This window comes from Vulpes lagopus, chromosome 7 (genome assembly GCF_018345385.1).
Source record: "Vulpes lagopus strain Blue_001 chromosome 7, ASM1834538v1, whole genome shotgun sequence".
In the NCBI taxonomy this organism is placed as follows: Eukaryota; Metazoa; Chordata; class Mammalia; order Carnivora; family Canidae; genus Vulpes; species Vulpes lagopus.
In genome coordinates, this window is record NC_054830.1 from 76605216 (window position 1) to 76627030 (window position 21815).

General features: G+C 47.3%; 2 pseudogenes; one reads left to right on the top strand and one right to left on the bottom strand.

Moving 5' to 3' along the window:
- The first annotated feature begins 4844 nt into the window (after positions 1 to 4844).
- LOC121495188 lies at positions 4845 to 7621 on the top strand (annotated as a pseudogene).
- A 1081-nt stretch (positions 7622 to 8702) lies between these two features.
- LOC121495895 lies at positions 8703 to 9494 on the bottom strand (annotated as a pseudogene).
- Positions 9495 to 21815: the final 12321 nt, after the last annotated feature.

Genomic DNA, 21815 nt, shown 5'->3' on the forward strand with positions numbered 1-21815 from the left:
CGATGTCTGCCAACTCATTGGATTCTCACGGCAGTTCTACATGGTTGGTGGAATTTTTCAACCCATTTTAACAGATGAGAAAACCGAGGCAAAATGAGTTTAAACAAACAAGCTAGAAAATGATGAATTCAAACCCAACCAGGCAGCTGTGCGTTACAGCCTTAAGAGCCGGCAGGGTCAGAGCACAATAAAGACAACTTCTCTACCTTTTCCGAGCCTGAAACACATAACAAAACATCTCACTGCACCAGAAAGAAAAGGGAACTTTCCACCAACCAGTCTGCCACATTACGGCAGAGGTACCTTGGAGGGTAATCTGATTATCGTCTGCGCAAGTGCTCTAACTCTGCCGTTGGCCACCGTCCAGGACCCATCACTGAATACTCATCACCTCATCAATTCAGCCTCCTCGACTGACGGGCAAAACAACATCCAAATATTCATTGCACATCTGTGCCGGGCAGATTACACATTAGCAATTCAAATCTGCCCGGCGCACTGGCCATTCCCGCAAATGCGTCTGTTTGGGTGAGATGCCTTGTTGTCTGGGATGGATAATAAGGCAACTCGGTCTAATCTTGAAGAACAATCAACCCATCTTGCGAAGGTGACTGGCTGTGTGTGTTCTTGCCCTGGCAGCGTCAGAACAATGGCCCCATAATGCACTCGACTCAGCTGGCGATGAAGTCCCATCCTGATTAGTAGCCGTGGCTGGTGTCAATCACCACGAGATGCACCATTGTCCTCTGGTCCCCAACACAGTTTATTTACAGGAAAACAAAGGCTTTGGGGGGCTATGGCTGCTTCCCAGAGATTGCAAAATAGATTGAGCTGTCAAGCACACAAAGTAGATGAAGATTAATGAGTTGTGTGGACAATAAATGTGAAGAGATGACCATGAATATGCTAATGGGCATTATCCAGATACACTGTAATTGCTACCAAAATTAAAAGGTGGCATGAAGAAGATGGGTCACGAGGTGACAGGGAGATAATCTTGGACGCTTGAGACACTCACCCCAGATAAGGCCCACTACAGGTTTCCTTTCCCCGATTAAACCATCCCAGAGCATCATTGTTTGCAAGCTGTCTGAATAGGCTCCTTTTAAACAGGGGCATAAGGGGTGGGGTAAGGGGTGAAACTGTAAAAGTTACTTTAGGGAAAGGTGTAATTAGAATAAGGAAGGTGCTTATCAAAGGCAAGAAGCGATCAGCTGTCAGGCTCCCTCCTCATCCCCCAGCGACAGAATGAGGGACACCACTTCAAACTTGGTACCCTCCACCCCAGGACAGAGCCACACAATGCTATTTAGATCACCTTCTGGGGAGGAGTGGGTGAGTTTTCAAAGTATTCAATACTCTGATGATTTTTTGAAAGTAAACATGATACAGAAATTTGAAGAACATAATGTTTAAAAGCGAATGAAATTTTGTTTCCATGAATGATTTGATTTTGGAAAATCTTTCTGCTGTACAACTGTGGCATGACTGATCCCACCCAGCCCTGTAGCTGGTCCGCACAGGCTCCCATGTGGCGGGATACTGTTCTCTGTCCCGGTCCACTCTTCTTCCTTTCCAGCCTCACCTCTATGGATGGAGGTTAAGTTTGAAAAATAACAAACCGAAGCAATGCTCTGAGAGGTCATGAACACTAGAAAGAGAAATTTTTTCTTGTTTCATAGTATCTATCCTCTGGGGGACCTGGGACACTGAACCTCATCCCCGGAAGTCTATGGGACACTCACCCCTTGATTGTTAAGAATTCCCCTTTGCTCCTTCAGGCACATATTCCCTGGACTACCCCAGAGAAAGGGCTAGCAGGAGGAAAGGAGTTTTGGGGAAGAGGGCAGAGGGTAAAAAAGAGAAAGGAAGGTCAGGAGAAAGAAAGTATCTCAGGTACTATCTCAGGCTGACTCCTTATGGGCTGAAATCTGCCTAACAGGAGAAAAAAAATGAATTTTGCCCAAATGTATGAAACCATCTCCCCAAAGGGGGTGGAGAAGAAGGTGCTGCCTGCAGTAACTTTGGAAATGAGTGGTATCTGTAAAACTAAAGGCAAAAGGAATGACATGGAAACTTTTTACTCTAGCTGACAAAGTGGTTGCCCATGGGGGTGAAGGTTAATTCTGAAACTACTCTGTGTGTGCACTAAAATTGGATAGTTAAGTAAATGGATGGCAGATGGTGGGAATGGGTTCCTCATTGTCAGCATGGGGGTTCATAGGTGAGTATGATGAGGGGAGCAAGGGGTTGGAATTGATGACAACACTATGAATTCCTGCTTAACTTACTATAGACACAGACGGTCACACACAGAAATAGTATGGGGGCGCCTCAGTGGCTCAGTCTGTTGAGTGTCAGACTCTTAATTTCTACTGAAGTGTGATCTCAGGGTGGTGGGATCGAGCCCCACTTGAGCTCCATGCTCAGCATGGAGTCTGCTTGAGATTCTCTCTCTCTCCCTCTGCCCTTTCCCCAATTCTCTCTCTCAAATAAGTAACTAATAAAATCTTTTTTGAAAAATTAAAAAAATAAAGAAATACATATGGATGTGTATATATACACCGGTTAGTGTATACACATACATTTCCTTGTCTTCTCAGCGCAGAGGCCTAGAAAATGGCCAGAACGCTTTGGTCACAACAAGTACACCTAGCACCTGAACCATGGTTTCTAATATCATTCTCCAGTAAAAGGAACCACATAGCTTCTTAGAGAAATGGCCAATCCCAGAAAATGCTCAAGATGAGCCTAGAGCATCTTGTAATGCCAAAAAGAAAGAAAGCGAAAAAAAAAGGGGGGGGGGAAGAAAATTTAAAACCTACACTGATAAAGGGGTTATGTCAATGGGACAAGGGAGCAACAAAATAAAGAAAATTGTACTGGAATATAATCCAAAATATAAAATAAATATCCATGAGTCCAAAGTGATCTGAATAAATGACAAATAAATAAATGGAGGGTGGGCAGGAAATAAATTTTTTGTGCAGAAGGTATCTTACCCTTAAGGATAACTCCCTATGTGTTAATTTAGGGGCTCTGCACAGTTACTTCCTTCCAAAGGCTACACTGTGGAAAGAGGGAACAAGAGTAGCTTGATAGTGGAGAAATCTAACCAACACTACTTGGGCCAGTTCACCAAGGTCAACAGCAACAGTGATCAGTCATGTTGACAGGACGTACCCCAGATGCACTATGATGAGAAGGGCAATTTACCTCTGCGGTCTTCCTCCCCCTAACCCAGAACCCCAGTCTAATCATGAGAAAAATACCAGAAAGTCCCAATAGAAAGACATTCTACGAAACCTCTGATGCCTCATCCTCAAAACTAATCATTGGGCTGCCCGGTGGCTCAGCAGGTTTAGCACCACCTTCAGCCCCAGGCGTGATCCTGGAGACCTGGGATCGGGTCCTGCCTGTGTCGGGCTCCCTGCATGGAGCCTGCTTCTCCCTCTGCCTGTGTCTCTGCTTCTCTCTCTCTCTGTCTCTCATGAATAAATAAATTTTAAAAAAATCTAAAAAACTAATCGTCAAAAACAAGGCAAGTCTGAGCAACTGTCACAGCCAAGAGGAGCCTAAGGAGACGTGACAACTAAATGTAATGTATAGTGGATGGGGTCTTGGGACAGAAAATGGACAGGGGGGTAAAGTGGATAAAAACAAAGAAATCTGAATAATGTCTGGACTTGAGTTAATTATAACATATCAGCAATGGCTTATTACCCGTGACAACTGTACCGTCCTAATATAAGATGCTGGTAGGAGAGGGAACTGGTTGTGAAGTGTACAAGAACACTGTACCACCTTTGCAATTTTTCTGGGGGTCTAAAATATTCTAAGATAAAGTTTATATGGGAAAAAAGGAAGTTTGCAGCACCTTTTGTGCTCAGTAGCAAGCTCATAGCAAGACTATTCCTTTTAGTAATGGACTATGCTTGCGTGGCCTTCCGATGTGCAGGTCGCAGCCCGAGTTCTTAGCTGCAAGCGACAAAATGTACTCTGAGTAACTTCCGCAGTGGGGGGACTGTGCTGTAGGACACCGAGTGGCACACGGAGTGTACGAGAGGGCCTCAGAGGCCATGCAGCTGGGACAGGGTGGGCATGCAGAACCGGCCCTGGAGAGACCCCACTGCTGATGCCAGGACCCCACCTGCAGTCGCTTATGCTCCACGGTCTGCATGGTCTGCCCTGGAATGGCACAGCCTCGGATGCAGCCACCCGATCTGCCACCCGGGAAGTGGTTGCGGCTGCCACCAATACCTTGCCAGAATGGCTTCTGCAGGTAGTTTGCAATTCAAATCAGGGGCATGAGTCAGGTTTGGCCAAGCCCAGGTCATGGTCCTGCTCTGTAGGAAGGAGACATGGCAGCGAGTATTTGGCATTTTCAGTTTCTTTTTACGATTTTAGTTGTTAATTTATTTGAGAGGGGGAAAGGGCCTGGGGATGGAAGCAGCAGGCAGAGGGCGAGGGAGAAGCAGACTGCCCTCTGAACAGCAAGCCCGATGCAGGGCTCGACCCCGGGATCATGACCTGAGCTGAAGGCAGACGCTTAACCAACTGAGCCACCCACTTGCCCGCATTTTCAGTTTCTACAGCAGGAGGGTGTGAGGGCAAGGCTTTAGGATGAGTCTGAGGACTGAGCTGGGTTTTTCTCCAAGTTGTTGATAAATTGGCATTTCCTTTCACTAGGTCTGTGGGACAAGCCAAGGGAACCCAGTTCAGATGGGGATCACTATCGAAGAGAAGGAAGGATCTAGGTTATGGATGATCCAACTACACAGGGCTAAACCCAACGTAGATGGGACCAAAATACTTGTTTTTAGTAAAATCACTGAACAAGTATAATGGACTGCATTGTATTCCCCAAAATCCACATGCCAAGGCCCTACGCCGTAACTGTATTTGGAGGAGGAGGTAATAAGGAGGTAATTGAGGTTAAGTGAGTGTGTAATAGGCCCTAATCCAATAAGGACTGGGTTCTTCTCAGAAGAGAAAAAGACACAACAGCATATTCTCATTCTCTCTCTCTCTCTCTCTCTCCTTCTAGTGCACACAGAAGAAAGGCCATGTGAGGACACAATGATAAGGTAGATGTCTATAAGCCAAAAAGAAAAGTCTCAACCCCGATGGCCCCTTGGTCATGGACTTCCAGCCACCAGAGCTCTGAAAGACTAGATGGCTATAGTCTGAGCCCCCCGTCTTTGGTGTTTTGTTATGGCAGCCTGAGCTAAGACAGCAGACAGGTTTTCAGGGGGAGTTGTTCTAGAGCTGGCAGTGATCTTGTTTTCTGGAAGCTCCTGTCATGGTTTCTGTGGAATGCTGTGAGAAGAATTGCCATCGTACAGACATCGCCTCCACTAAGTGGGGTCTACTTCCTGCTTAGGTATCAGAGCTGTTCACTCCAGTGGCCCTGTGCACAGCAGAAGGGCAGGGGGCAGAGCTCTAGCTTTTTAGTTAGACAACATAGATCTTGAGTCTCTCCTCTGCCACTTTCTAGGAGGTGACACTGGGCAAAGTATGTCTCTGAGCCTTCGCTCTGGGATGAGAGCCTCCGCTCTTCCCAGTACAGTTGGAAAAGGTAGTACAAAGGGGCCAGCTTTTCTCAAAACACATGGTATTTGTTGTCACATAAAGGCAAGCCCTGCAGAGCCTGTGACTTCCTTTCAAACAGGACTCTGCAATGCAGGCCAGTGTTATGGAAGAACACAGTGCCATTGGCTACACTGAGCAAAGGTCATTTGCACTCCAGGCAAGTAAAAACAGCATTAATGCAGATTATAAGAAAACAGCTTAAAAAAAAAAAAAAGAAGATTTTATTTATTTATTCATGAGAGACAGAGAGACAGAGAGAGAGAGAGGCCGAGGCAGGAAGCCTGCCGTGGGACTCGATTCTGGGTCTCCAGGATCCTGCCCTGGGCCGAAGGCGGCACTAAACCACTGAGCCACCCACGCTGCCCAACAAAACAGGTTTTAAAAAAAGAGAGAGAGAGAAAAGAGAGAGAGAGAGATTTGGATACAGACTTAATAATAGACATAAAATTTTTATTGATTTTCTTAGTAATAACAATATATACAGGACTATGTTCTTATCTTTAGGAGATTTATGCTGAAGTAGGTAGGGATAAGGAGTCATGACATCTGGAATTACTTTCAAATGGCTTTGCAAAACAATTTTAAAAGAAGTAGAAAGCGAGATAGAGCAAATATGGGGAAGTGTTAAAGTAGTTAAAGCTCATTGAAACTGGTGACCTTGATAGATCCATTTTTCTTCATCTACTCACCATCCATTCACTACTCCCTGCCCAAATCCATTCTCCAGTCTACCGGGCACATGGCGGGCACTCGATATATTTGGTGAATTCATATTAAAAATAAAATCCGCTTTACCTGCTAACATTTGCATAGCTAAGTAAAGACGCAGTTCCAAGCCATTTGCAAAGAAATACCCACAACTAATGACTTTCATAAGTAAACATAATCTCCTTAAAATCACAATTGAACATTGATTTTTTTTCCTCCCAGAGTCTAGTGTCAAGCAAGAGCCCACTTGTCCTCTGTCCCAAGATGCTCTTGTTGGACCCTGCATTCTCGGAAGACCTGGTTCCGGTACCCTATGCATTTCTCCCAATCCCATGTGCCCTCACTAGGGTCCCTTCCACGGCAACGTCTTGAGAACAAACCATGTGGGAAAAGGAGTTCAATGGAAAATAGCACGTGTGTTGTAAATTTTTTTTAAAGATTTTATTTATTCATGAAAGACACCGAGAGAGAAAGGCAGAGACGTAGGCAGAGAGAGAAGCAGGCTCCAGGCAGGGAGCCCGACATGGGACTAGATCCTGAGACTGCGGATCATGCCCTGAGCCAGGGGCAGGTGCTCAACCACTGAGCCACCCAGGTGTCCCTGTGTTGTACATTTTTAAAAAATAATTTAAAAAAAAATAATTTAAACGAACTAGCATTGGAAAACATTTCTTTGCAAGTAGATTTTTGTTGGTGGCATTAAGGAAGACACTGAAGAACATCATCTAAGAGATTATTTTGAACAGTATGGGAAAATGGAAGCGGTATCATGACTGACCGAGGCAGTGACAAAAAGAGAGGTTTTGCTTTCGTGACCTTTGACGACCATGACTCTGTAGACAAGATTGTCATTCAAAAATACCACACTGTGAAAGGCCACAACCGTGAAGTAAGGAAAGCCCTATCGAAGCAAGAGACGGCTAGTGCTTTGTCCAGCCAAAGAGGCCAAAGTGGTTCTGGAAACTTTGGTGGTGGTCGTGGAGGTGGTTTTGGTGGGAATGACAACTTTGGTCATGGAGGGAACTTCAGTGGTCGAGGTGGCTTCGGTGGCAGTCGAGGTGGTGGTGGATATGGTGGCAGTGGGGATGGCTATAACGGATTTGGTAATGATGGAAGCAACTTTGGAGGTGGCGGAAGCTATAACATTTTTGGCAGTTACAACAATCAATCCTCAAATTTTGGACCCATGAAAGGAGGAAATTTTGGGGGCAAAAGCTCTGGACCCTATGGTGGTGGAGGCCAACACTTTGCCAAACCATGAAACCAAGATGGCTATGGCGGTTCCAGCAGCAGCAGCTATGGCAGTGGCAGAAGGTTTTAATTACTGCCAGGAAACAAAGCTTAGCAGGAGAGGAGAGCCAGAGAAGTGACAGGGAAGCTACAGGTTACAACAGATCTGTGAACCCAGCCAAGCACAGTGGTGACAGGGCCTAGCTGCTACAAAGAAGACATGTTTTAGACAATACTCAGGTGTATGGGAAAAAAACTTGAGGACTGTATTTGTGACTAATTGTGTAACAGGTTATTTAGTTTCTGTTCTGTGGAAAGTGGAAAGCATTCCAACAAAGGGTTTTAATGTTTTTTTTTTTTTTTGCACCCATGCTGTTGATTGCTAAATGTAATAGTTTGATCATGACGCTGAATAAGTGTGTCTTAAAAAAAAAAAAGAATGAATCAGACATTTTAAAAATTCTATTAAACATTTTCAGATTCTTTCACTGTTTCAATTCATGTGCTATTGCTTTTTCTCTTATTCCAAAGGAAATTTTGGAAAAATCAGAAATCAAGGACAAGGAAAATGAAGTCATCCTCACCCCAAAATGACTGTCACATTGCTATAGGTTCTTTTGTATAATAATAATAATGATAGATATTACCATTTAGTGGGTGGTTACTATGGAGCAGGCACAAGAATATGAGAATATGGGATTTACAGATGAAGAAATCGAGGCTGAGAGAGGGTAAGTCCCTTGCCCAGGATCACACAGCTGGGAAGTGTGAGACCGGGATCGGACCTGTAGATCTGTTTACCTCCAGAGGCCAAACTTGTAACCACAGCACTACACTCTGTCCCATAAATCTCTGTCATTTTTTTTTCAGTTGAAACCATTTTATCTCATAATTGTCTTCAAAACCACAATGACACTATGTTCTTCATATAAAAACATTAGTACAGATAACTATACTTTCTAGGAAATGATTATATAAACCCTCTCAAAGAAAAATGCACACCATTATATGGTTTCAGACAAGTTGTTTGGGAATAACACCTCTGGACTGATTCCTAAAACATACCATAAGACCACACTGAATCTTTTGGTTCAAAGTATAGATTATTGTCATCAGTATGGACTCCTGCATTCTTACATATTTGATAATACACATATAGACTGGTTTGTGACTTAATGTTGCATTGGTTCATCAGCCTTTTCTGCGGGTGCATCAGCAGGTTGAGCAGGCTGTGTTTTTCTCTGTGGCCTTTCTTCAAGACCTTCCAGGAATGGAGATACATCACCCTCATCATCAGTCATAAACCCCGATTCTTTAGCAACAATTCCAAAGGAAACATTCTTTGTAGTTAAGTCCTGTTCCGCAGGAAGTGTCTCTCGTAAGGCACGCAGACCATGTTTAACCAGTTCATTCATATTGCATTCCATAAACCCAGACATATGTCTCTCCAAGTAAGTACGAGCTGATTGAGAACGGGCTCCAATGGACATGGCTCTACAGTCAAAATAGTTGGCAGATGGACAGATTTGCAAAATGTGAGAGCCCGTATCATCATAACCAGCAATAAGCAGGCCAACACCATATGGTCTCCGGCCATATCGTTGTGTCGGTATCTGGGTCTTGCTTCCAATTAGAGATACAAGACGAGACACAGGAAGAGGTCTGTCAAATACAAATCTGGAATCCAAACACTCCTGGTGCATAAAATTACATAACGGTCTAGGAACAGCAGTAAGTCCCGCAACTGAGATACCAATATGGTTATCAACATGGAGAATTTTCTTCTGATGGGCCGCAAGCTCTGACTGTGCTCTCTTCAATGCAACCAACACTGCATGGGTTTTTGATTTCAGACCAACTGTGGCTGAGCCTTGTTTGACAGTTCCCATCACATCCTCACTTTGATGCGTCCTGCCCTGAGGGCTCCAAAAAGTGGCATCATTGTCACACTAGTTGCAAAACATGCTTTCCAGCTCGGGTCTGGCTGCGGCCTCCTGCAGAGGTGCAGATTCAGGAACCATCTCTGTCATTTCTTTACAAAAACAAGAATCTATCAGACAATCCTCTACTGTTGGATCATTACATTGCTTCCAGTTTGGGTTTATTTTCTTAAAAAAAAAAAAAAAGATCTCATTTACTTACTTATTTTGGGTTTGGGTTCATTTTCTTAAAAAAAAAAAGATCTCATTTATTTACTTATTTTAGAGAGAGAGAGCAGGGTGAGGAGCAGAAGGAGAGGGGCAAGCAGCCTCCTCACTGAGTGTGGAGCCTGATGTGGGGTTCGATCTCACGACCCTGAGATCACGACCAGAGCCAAAATCAAGAGTCAGATGTTCAACCAAAGGAGCCACCCAGGCACCCCTTGTGTTTGTTTTCTATTGCTGCTGCTGTAGCAAATCACCACACATTTTAATGGCTTAAAACAACATGTATTTATTCTCCACCATGGTTATGTCCTTATACCATAGGGCACCCTATGCTGGCGTCTTCCCCAGGGTGGCCGGTCCTATGTGATCAGGAGGATAACTGAAGACTTTCTGTAGCCTGAGATCCCGAGGGCCTGCCCTTTAGAGCACCCCTGCGTGAATCTCTAAACTATATAAACTAAATAGCTCTCCCAGACGTTCCTTACCCCCTACTGGACGTGGTGGGAATTCCTGGATCTTTATCCAAGAATCCAGTACAAAGCCAGGGGCACTTCCTCTGCCCATTTCTGGGCGGTGCTGCATCACCACTCCCAGGCCGCACCAAAGGTGGACTTCTCTGAGGGCCTCAGAGCACCAGCCCAATATTTTTTAATTTCCCCAAATAGCAGGTGGGGGAATTTCATCTACATGCACTTCCTCTCTGAGTTTCAGCCCCACAGTGGAACAAGGTATTAGCCGCTGCCACACTAATACTGTATAACGAACCACTTCAAAACTCAGTGGCATCCAACAATTAACATCTATTTTTTTTTTCCCACTCCCGCATCTATGCTTTGGCTGGGGCAGCTCTGCTCCAGGCCCAGGGCCACGGGGTGGGCTCCGGGTTGGGGCTGGATTCCCATTTAGCCCACATGACTCTATATTCTCCTTGGACCTGTCAGAGACACATTCTTCCCGTGGACAATCAAAGAAGCGCTGGAGAACATGCAAACACATTGCCTTTTAAGGCCTTGGCCCGTCCGTTCACATCCCACTGGTTTAATCAAGCCCCTCTGCCGAGTCCAGCACAAGTGAGGCAGGGAAATATGTTCTCTCCTTGTGTGTGTGGCAAGGTCACAAGACCGGGAGAGAGCCATGTTCGGGCATTTACGAGAAACTAGGAGGAGGGTAAAGCTCTCTCTTGCCAGGAGCCTTTGAGAAGACTTCAGAGACAAGATGACTTCTATTCTGTTTTTAAAAAATAACAGCTATTTACCAAATGGCTCCGGGAGGAGGGATACTCTGAGTAGAATTTGCAAGTTCAGGGACCAAGAGGTGGAGAGCACCTACTGAGTCCCCAAAGCCTGGTGTGAAGAGAATGAGGCTGGTGAGAGGGGCCGAGTCAAATCCCAGAGGACTTCATGAGCCAGGCTAGGGGTTCTGAGGGTTAGACTTCACTCCAGAAGCCATGAGGAGTCTGTGACGGGTTTTATACAAAGAAGAGGCTTGACCAGCCTTGCACAGGGGAGGGGGAGGTACATGCGGGTTCTCTCACTTCCACAGCAGCCCTCTTCCCAGGAGGATCCCCTACTTCCAGTCACCCAACGCCCCAAATGCTTGGGTGGTCTCCTTTGCCCCCTCACATTGAGCATCACCGCTCGGGCCTCACCCTAACGGTGAGAGAGGTCTGAGGAGGATCTTTCAATGACCCTTGGAACACAAACTGCCCTGTTTCACATGATCTACTTAACAAAACTTGGGTGGCTGTAGACCATTGATATAAATTCCTAGTCTCCACAATATTTATTTTAGTCGGTGACTAGGAATGTTTGAACAGCATACAAATTTACGGTCAGAAAATATTAGCTCCTAAACACTGCCACCCTGCACCCCAAATCACCTCTTTAAATTCAGATTGTTTTCCCATTCCATCATTTGCAATCAGAGTTTTCATCTTGGACAGATTTTTACAGGTCAGCCCTACACCAGGGATTTATTTGTGCCCATAAACAAAACCCCGATATTAATCGCAAACTATTTCTGATTCTCGGTTAACATTCTTAAACATCTTGAGTCCCAGGGGGCTCTTTGCCCTGTCATATGAAGATGATGTTTCAGGATTTATATTTCCCCAAAGAAGCGAGCAGATCATAAAACCTAATGTATTCCGTGGTTTGGAATGATAATTTCGCAAAGAGGTGAGGGAATATTTCACTGTGGATCATTACAGCATCCATGTAAGTTGTTAATATACTACTTACTACTTCCCTTTAAATATTCATCCAGTTCCTGTTTATAGACTAGCTCCTATGTCCCCAGCGTGGGCTGCGGGTGGGTCATGTGCCGGGGACGGGGACTAGTGAGGACAAAGCTGTGGGCAGCTTCCTGACTTGGGGTAAGAGGGTTGGGGATGGAGACAGAAGGGAAGATGCCAGAGACAAAACGGCCCGTTGTGACCAACGCGCTGGACACCAAGAGGGGAGAGAGTTTGGCAAGGAGGAGGGGCGGCAGGGGTGAGGACATCAGGATCCAGGACGACGCTGTATGTGACCACGGGGTGTCTGTCCCTGACACTCGGCCAGGTTGGGCAAAGGTGTGTGTTTGTTGGTTTAATGGAATCAGAATCAATTTAGCACCGATTTGGATTCTGTGTATTTACTGATACGGGATGAGAGGGAGACAATGGTTAGAGATCACCTAGTCCACCCTGCCCATTCCACAGATGAGGAAATCGAGGCCCACAGAAAGAAAAGAACGTTCTCATTCTTTTTGGGGACATGGGCAGTGGAATAGGTGAGCGAGCACACACGAACTCCCGAGGGGGAGCCCATCTCCCTGGACGAGCTGCAGGATTCCTGCAGGCCCGAGGGCGGCCACTCAGAGGCCCCCAGCTGCCACCAGCAGCCAGGGGTCCTGCCGGCCTCCCTCACCACCGTGCCCTTAGGCCTGTGCTCTATGATGTCCTGGGGTCCGACCTCTTGGCTCCCCCAGCTCTGGGGAGGCTGTGGCCACCAGGGCGGGGACACTCCAGGGGGCTGCTCCCCATGCCCCAGGCCTGGCCTCTCCTGAGCAGGTACCTGGGCTCCCCTGAGGGCAGCAAGCTGTGAGCAGTCAGACGCAGGCCCAGGCTGGGCCGTCAGGAAAGGCCAACCACCCTTCGGAGTCAAAAGAGAGAGACTATTCTTCGCCCCCTCCTCCCGATTGGCACAGCCGTGATCGTTCTCTCTCAACACTGCTCAGAGGCCCGCGGGTCAGGGGACCCTCCCAGAGAGCCCATCTCCCCATCCCTGCAGAGGTCACGCCGCGAGGTGGCGTCAGAACCAGGGCCAGAGGGCAGCCCGGGTGGCCCAGTGGTTTAGCATCTGCCTTCGGCCCAGGGTGTGATCCTGGAGACCCGGGATCCAGTCCCATGACGGGCTCCCTGCATGGAGCCTGCTTCTCCCTCTGCCTGTGTCTCTGCCTCTCTCTCTCTCTCTCTCTCTCATGAATAAGTAAATAAAATCTTTAAAAAAAAAAAAAAAAAAAAGGGATCCCTGGGTGGCCCAGCGGTTTAGCGCCTGCCTTTGGCCCAGGGCGCGATCCTGGAGACCCCGGATCGAATCCCACATCAGGCTCCCGGTGCATGGAGCCTGCTTCTCCCTCTGCCTGTGTCTCTGCCTCTCTCTCTCTCTCTCTGTGACTATCATAAAAAAAAAAAAAAAAAAAAAAGTTAACAAAAAAATTAAAAAAAAAAAAAAAGAACCAGGGCCAGAGCTCTCACCCGCCGTGCACCGCCTGCCCTCGCCCTCCTGCCCCTGAGCTCTCAGACGTAGGGACGTAGCTCGGCGCCCCTGGCCACAGACCAGCCCCCTTCCGTGGCACCCCAGGACCCGTGGCCTCCGGCTCCCGCTCCTGGCACGGGCTCCGGAGGCAGCAGCTCTGAGCGAAACCTCCTGTCCTCCCGCACCGTGTCCTTTCGGGCCCCTTCACTTCCCTCCTGCCGTGTAAACCACCCCATTTTACAGGCGAGGCCACTGAGGCTGGGGGCATCAGAGCCCACAGTCCTCGGGACTTCCCGCACCCCGCTTCCGAAGGTGCCATCCCTAAACTAGGCTGCTCCCTGGGATTGGAATCCGCTTCGAAGGTGCTCCAAAGCTCCTGGAATGGGGGGAGTCCCCACCAACCTGCCTTAACAAAGTCATCTTCCACAGCCCCCCCGCCCCCCATGTACCAGGTGGATTCCCGGGTCCGCAGGAACAGCCCATGTGCGGGCGACTGTCGCCCTCCGGTGGCCGAAGAACAAAGTGCTTCCTAGCGGACCGGGAGAACAAAGACGTGGTCTTCGGGCCTCTCCACAGGCCACAGGGAATGTGGGGGACAGGTTTGTGTCCTGGGGGCCCTGGCCTTTGCTGCCGTGGCTCCATGGACAGAGGACAGAGGAGAGGGACACCTGCTCAGGAGACAGCTGCCGAGGGCCGGCCGAGGCCAGGGGCTGAGTCTGAGGACGGGGGTGAAGATGTGGCTTGCCTGTCGCTTTGGCAGGCACTCGCCTGGGGGCCTGCTCCAGGGCTCTCCAGGGGTCCCCTGAGGGGACCCCCCCCTCCTGCCCCTCAGCTGCCACTGGAACCTGACCTCCAGGCCCAGCTCTCACCCTCTGCCGGAAGCCTGGCTTGTCCCACCACCTCTCCCAGAGCAGGTGACAGCTGGGTGACACCTCCGCTTCCGCCTCTGCCACGGGTCAGGGTGAGTGGGGACGGTGGCGCATGTCTGCTCCACTTGGTATTCCTGAAGGCAGGGCTGGTCTGTTCAGCTCCCAGAATGAGGCCGGGCCCCGCCTGGGGTGGGTGAGCATGTTTGCTGAATGAGAGAAAATTTCAGGCGAGTTCTGGGCCCTGGGTAGGCCCTGCCCAGCTATGGGCTCACTGGGTCACGGTCACGGCTGCAACTGCACAGGGTGGTGGGCCCGAGTCGGGGCACGGGACCCAGGCTGCCCGAGTCAGACTCCTTGCTCTGACGTTTGCCAGCTCTGGCACCTTCTACGTGTTATCCAATTTCTCTGGGCCTCCCACGGCCCATCCAGAAAAGGGTGATGACACCAGCATCGGAAGATTGTTTTGAGCGTCCAATGCGTGAACAGCTGGAAAGAGGTGAGAACAGTGGCTAGTCTTAGGAAAGCTTCAGAAAAGCGAGTGCTTCCTGCATGAACTATGTACTGCGGCTTGTTGTGAGTCTGGATCAGCCTGGGACAGTACATCTCAGCTGCCTTTAATGTAAAAAATGATCTTTCCGGGGCACCTGGGTGGCTCAGTTGGTTAAACATCTGCCTTTGGCTCAGGTCATGATCTCAGGGTCCCAGGATCAAGCCCAGCACCAGGAGCCTGCTTCTCCCTCTACCCCAACCCTAGCTCATACTTCTCTCTCTCTCTCTCTACCTCACTCAAATAAATAAATAAAATATATTTTAAAAAATGATCTTTCTAATGCACAAACTTGGGACAAGCTTCTTCACCCTATGGCCAACATGCCATTGACGTAAGAACATCATATGCCTTAAAGACATTTGTGGCTTGACATTTATGGACTTAATTAATGAATTAAGAGGTTCTCTTTTCGGGGCAGCCCCGGTGGCTCAGTGGTTTAGCGCCGCCTTCAGCCCAGGGCCTGATCCTGGAGACCTGGGATCGAGTCCCAAGTCATGCTCCCTGCATGGAGCCTGCCTCTCCCTCTGCCTGTGTCTCTGCCTCTGTGTGTGTGTGTGTGTCTCTCATGAATAAATAAATAAAATCCTTAAAAAAAAAAAAAAGAGGTTCTCTTTTCCTCTATAAAGATTTGCACTCCACGTGTGGATTCATAAAGGCGGCAATAACCTAAAACCGAAACGCTGGCCGTGGTGGCCACGCTCTGACAGAACTGAGCAGAGACCAGTGGCAGAGAGAGGAGCCATACATCTCCCGAGACCCCTGAAGACCGTCGTGTTAACCCAGGACCATTTAATATTTTCATTAATGACTTGAAGGATGGAATCGAGACCCAGCTAATCAGATGTCCACACGATACAAAGCTGGAAGGGATCTTAGCTACTTTGGAGGACAAGATTAAAATACAATCCAAGCTTGACGAATTGCAGAGGTGGACCTAAATCAATAAACTGAGCGGCAATAAAGACAAATGCAAGCTGCCTTGCGCAGAGCTGAGGAAATTATCCGGGTACCAAAGGGCGACGAGAGAAATGAGTTTTGAGGGGGCCGGGAGGAGCTACCCGGGGGTAAACTCATCAAGTCATAGTATTTGTCAAGTGGAGTCTCGACTCTATCATCTAGTGGACATCAAACATCAGTGAGTTTTAAGAATTATCCAGAGAGCTTGGGGAGAAATGCAGATTTCCAGGCCACAGGCCCAGGATCCTGGTTCAGTAGGACAGGACTGGTGCCACGACGATTCTGGCACAGGCCACCCGCAGGTGGCTAGAGCCTGGCAGGTAGGGAGGCCCCTACTGACCACACCGCTGGTTCCCAAATGTTTACTCTAGAACACTTGTTCCATGGGATGCTCTGCAAGAAGTGACTTCTGAGAGCAAGTAAGCTTAGATATGCTCCCTTTTAGAAAGAGAAACAAACAGTATGTTTATGACTCCAGATTTTTCTGCAATTAAATAAATAGCTTAACGTGGTTTAATCCAGAATCTCCCAAATTTTGGACCGGGGAGCCATTTCTTCATGTGACATGGAGCAGCATCTTGTGGAACACATGTCAGAAAATGGGATTTCCATTCAATTCACCAAATTCTCCCTCAGTCCTATCCACTGTCCCGGGCCAAAACCCACCCAGGAGGCTGGAACTTGAAATCATTTTGAATGCTGCTCCGTCAGACTTCCCTGGGTCCTCTAACACTGAAGGAGAGGGTGAAAGAAAACTGCGTAGGGGCTCCTGTTGCCCGTTAACCACATATCCCAGATCAAGAAAGAGAGGGAGGGACATTTTCCTTCTTCGTTCATTGTCTTCCTTGAACTTATGTCCAAAACTTCGAGCAGCCTCCCCATGGCCAATTCCCTTAACTGTCTTAGTAACAGACCTCGTAGTGTTGAAGGGGCCATGTGGCTCACTCGAAAACCATATTTCTCAGGCTCCTTTGCAAATGAGGTGGTTAATCAGATGTGTGCAGAAGTTGCTGGGGAGATTTCTGGGGAATTACTTTAAAAGGAACTTACACATTTGGAAGGTACCCTTTTTTGCTCTTCCTCACTTCCTCCTTCTTCCTGCCTGGAACACAGATAGAGTAGGAGCACTGGCAGCCGTCCTGGGCCATGAGGTGAACTCGTGGATGGAAGCCACTCACTAAGTAAGGATGGTTGAGCAGAAAGTGGATTTTGATGGCTTTGTGAAGCCACCAGAGCGATCCTTTACTGCCTAAGAGAAAAAGATGCACCTCTCTTTGGTTTAAGCCATGTTTTTTTTTTTTTTTCAGGTCTCTGGTTACCAGTGGTTAAATGCAATTTTGAATTCACGGAGAGCAGAACCATCAAAGCCTTTTTGTCATTTTCCACAAGTCTCAGCCATGCTGGGCTGCCATCTTGACCATGTTTCCATGTGTCCTTGCTGTACTTGTGCGCGCGCGTGTGTGTGTGTGCACGCGCATGTGTGTTCTTAGCCTGTTTTTGGCATAAGTCAGTTATGTTGCTTGGCCCCAGCCGTGTCCTGTGCAACCCTGCCTGTGTCTTTGGCTGCCTCTCTCTCATTCTCTCTTTTCTCTTCTACTGGAATGAAGTGCAGAATGGAATCAACTCAGGATGACATTTTTGAGAGCTTCACATCATTCTGGACCAAATTTCCCTTTTGGAATCTCTGTCCTTGGAACACTTTGTTCTAAAGTTTGGTGAGTTGCATTCCTCTGTGGAGCCAGTGAGCAGCTCCTGAGGCGAGGGGCCTGCATGGAAACTCATCCCGAGCATTCCTTCACATCACCGATGGGACTTACTGAAAAGCCAAGGAAAATCATGCGATTGCAAAGAAACACTAGCACTGAGCATGCTCAAGAGTCAGGATACACAGGCTTCACTCCAGGGATGGATCAGAGAGCAGAAGGGTCCCCTCTGCAGCCTATGTCCTCTCTCCCCCTTGGTGACTTCCCCGGAGCCAGGGGCCAGTGGAGCACCTGGGTTGGGCTGTTCAGCTCTGTTAGAGCCCCCCACCCATGGGCCAGGCTGCTGCTTTGCCCTGTAGGCACCTGCCTAAAGAGATCCCCTTGAGTTCCCCTTTGCTTCTAGCCATGTGACCTCAAAAGCAACACAAAGGCCTTTGAACATTTCCCATCCTGTTCCTTGACTGCGAAGTCTATTTGCACGGAGCTTCCTTCCAGGATCAGACCTAGTGAGGCTGTTGCACTTTCTGAGACACTCAAATGGGAGAGTCCCGCCAGAAGGGACTCGCGCCCGGTGACTGCCCAGTGGCCGACAGGTGCACACATCCACTGTCACCTGCACTCCTGCCCAGTTCTCCTCCGCTTCCTGATCCCCTGAACCAGCCTCACTGACTCGGCTGCAAGGCCTCTTCCTTGTTCACACTGTCACCTCAACGTACATGCCAAACCTGCACACAAAGTCTATTTTCCCCCCAATAACACAGGCAGCGTGTACACCCTGAAGACAGGCAGCAGCCTGGTGTCCTTCGTTAGGCATTCCCAGTGCCTCCTGGTGACTGAGTAGATGCATGGACAAATGAATGAATGCTGAATAAACACGGAACACATTAAACATTTATAAACATGCAGCAACTGTGTTACCAGCATAGGGAAGTCGTTGAAGGCAAATCTCACAAGGTTTTACTCAAGGATCATCAGACTTAGTGCTGATAACTCGACACAAAAGCTACCCCACTCTTTCTGCACAGCCCCCAGATGGTAGCCTCTCCTTATAAGTTAAAGTGTGTTGGGGACACCTGGGTGGTTCAGTTGGTTGAGTGTCGGCTTTTGGCTCAGGTCATGACCTCAGGGTCCTGGGATCCAGCCCCACATTGGGTCCCTGCTCAACAGGGATCTGCTTCTTCTTACCCACTGCCATTCACCCTGCTCTATCTCTCTATTTCTCTCTCTCTCTCTCATGAATAAATAAAATCTTTTTAAAAATAAGTAAGTAAATAGGGGTGTCTGGGTGGCTCAGTCGGTTAAGCGTCTACCTTTAGCTCAGGTCATGATCCCAGGATCCTGGGATGGAGCCCCATGTCCAGCTCCTTGTGCAGCAGGTGGCCTGCTTCTCCCTCTCCCTCTGCCTGCTGCTCCCCCTGCTTGCACGCTCTCTGTCAAGTAAATATATAAAATCTTTTTAAAAATAAATAAATAAATAAAATGGTTCCCCTTAAAAACTTCATGAAATTCAAGAGGTAGGCATCTAATACGTCAAGTCATTTTTTTTTCAACCTACTTCCCAGATTGCGTATCAGATGCCCTGTGCTTCATCTCTGGCATCCTTTGGCCAAATAAACCAGTCAGGGCTCAATTCTCCAATTGACTGGATGGTTCAGGGAACAAACCCTCAAATCTGATTACAGGAACATTCATTACTTTAAGTCTTCCCTCAGGGTTCAGAGCTCATAAAAGAAACCTCCAGAGGCTGTGGCTGAGGGCAAGAGAGGCCCCCGTGCTGCGAATCCACAGATTGGCAATAATTAACCTGAACTAATTATGATCAAGCCCCGGGTCAGTCTTCCCTGAGCAGGGCTGTCTCCTGACAAGCTACTTTCCAAAGCAAGAAGTTTCCACTCAAACACAAAAGGAACATTCAGAAGATCCTGATATTAAAAAGCATGGCCCAAATAGGATCCTCTCCCAGGCAAAGCTGGAGCAGGTGGGAGGCACACTGGCAGGGACACAGTGAGAGCCCCAGCCAGGCAAATGCACAAGGACACTTTCCCTGGAATCTGCTGCCCAATCCATGAGGATTTTAGAGCAAAGACAACCAAAAATATCACCACATAAAGACAGCAAGCTAGGATAGATATGCACATTTTATTTAATATCTTTAAAAAGGATGTCGGGACACCTGAGTGGCTCAGTGGTTGAGTGTCTGCCTTTGGCTCAGGTTGTGATTCTGGGATCTGGGATCCAGTCCCAGGGAGCCTGCTTCTCCCTCGGCCTGTGTCTCTGCCTCTCTGTGTCCTCATGAATAAATAAATAAAACCTTAAAAAAAAAAAAAGGAAAGATAGTTTGCCACAGAAACAACAGCCAATCAACATAATCAACCTCACTCTAGAAATAAAAACGTGAAAAAAAAAAATCACATGCTATAAGAACATCTTGTCTTTTGAGATTGTTAAAGTGGTTTTTTACATTAATGTGCATATTCCCAAGGGGGTGGGTAAATTGGGCACCCCCACACACACTGTTGGTGAGAATAAATGTGCAACTTGTAGAAGCCAATTTGTCAATAGGTAACAAAAGTCTTAAAATATCCTTTAACCTTGTCACTTAACAACTTTATCCTGGAGGCAGTGGTTCTCAAGCAGAGGCAGTTTTGCCACCCAGGGGACACTTGGCAATCTGTGGATATTGATCGCCAGGATATTGGGGGAGCGGTGTGCTATCGGCATCTAGTGAGTAGAAGCCAAGGATACTGCTAAGCATCCCGCAATGCACAGTGCAGCCCCCAGAATAAGAATTATTGGTCTGAACATCAACAGTGTCACTGTGAAGAAACCTTGCCTCAGGGGAGAAACCCAGGTGAGTACACGGGAATCTATATCCAAGGCTATTCGATGCAGCGTTGTATAAAAAGTCAAAATATTAAAAATAGTGTATGTCAATAGAGGACTAGTTAAATAAGCCATAGTTGGCTTAGAATACCATAAAGCCACTAAAAATTGAATAAGTCTGTTTATTAACATGGAAACACAGTGCTAAATGAGAATATCTGGTTTCTTTTTTTTTTTTTTGAAAAAATTTTTAAAATTATTTTTTTAAGTCTTCTCTATACCCAACATGGGGCTTGAACTTCTAACCTGAGATCGAGACTTGCATGCTCTACCGACTGAGCTAGCCAGGCATCCCAGGTGAATATCTGGTTTCTGATATGGGAAACAAAGGCAGAAGAAAAATTATTAAATCTCCTTACTACCTACAGCCTATTGACAAGTCCTTGACACAGGCAGAGTGACCATCCTCTAGGGACTCAACTCCCTTGATGTTAATACTTTGCTAAGGACAAAAGGCAATCTTAGCTCGACCCCCAGGATCCTGTAAGTCTACTTTAACATTTAAAACTTCCTTTGGAAACTTCCTTTATCTCTAAAGCCCCAAGATACATGTTGGTGATCGTTCCCCAAGCACACGGCCCACTGATATACATCCAAAGGGTCTCATGACTCAGGTTTTATTAGACGGTAATAAATGACCTTTCCCCAACAAGAGCCAGCCCCCTCAAGGTCCTGGGAACCTTGCTTCCAAAACTCCTTAGAGCCTTATGCTATCCCTAACCCCTTCCCAACTTGAAAGTCTATAATGACCACTCCTCATGATCCCAGGGCAGCTCTTTCTACTGCCCATGCTTTAATAAAATCACCTTTTTTCACCAAAGACGTCTCAAGAATTCTTTCTGGCCGTCGGCTTTGAACCCTAACGTTTTTTCCTACATCAATTTCAAAATCATACACCTAATAGGATAATGCTTTCTGTGTGTGTGTGTGTGTGTGTATATATATATATATATACAAAAAAAACTGAATATATTAAACCACCATGTCACATGTTCGACAGTGGTTTTCCCTCAGTGAAAACATGATAGGTGATTTCAATTTTCTTCTAGCCCATCAGTGTCTTCTATTTTTCTTCCAACAGCACTGCCAGTGGGGACCCTGTAATGAAGCTTTTGAGACCAAGGACTTAAGAGTCAGACACTGGCAGTCCTGGCTGGGTCCTTTCTCAGCCATCCGAAGGCCTGATAGATCTAGTACTACTGAGGCCGCATCGCCAAATGCTCACACGCAGCCGGAGGATCCCCATAAACAGGTTCACCCCAACTCCCATAAAGTCACCTCAGGGCATGTGAATATGTCCCTTTTCTCTTCCTGGAAGTCACCCAAAGCAACAGTTGGTTTTTTTGTTTTCTTTTGTTTTTTTTTTTTTTTTTATTAAACCTGGAGACATTTCTAATTCCAGAACCAAAATTATTCGTCAGGGCTGCCCCAAGCAG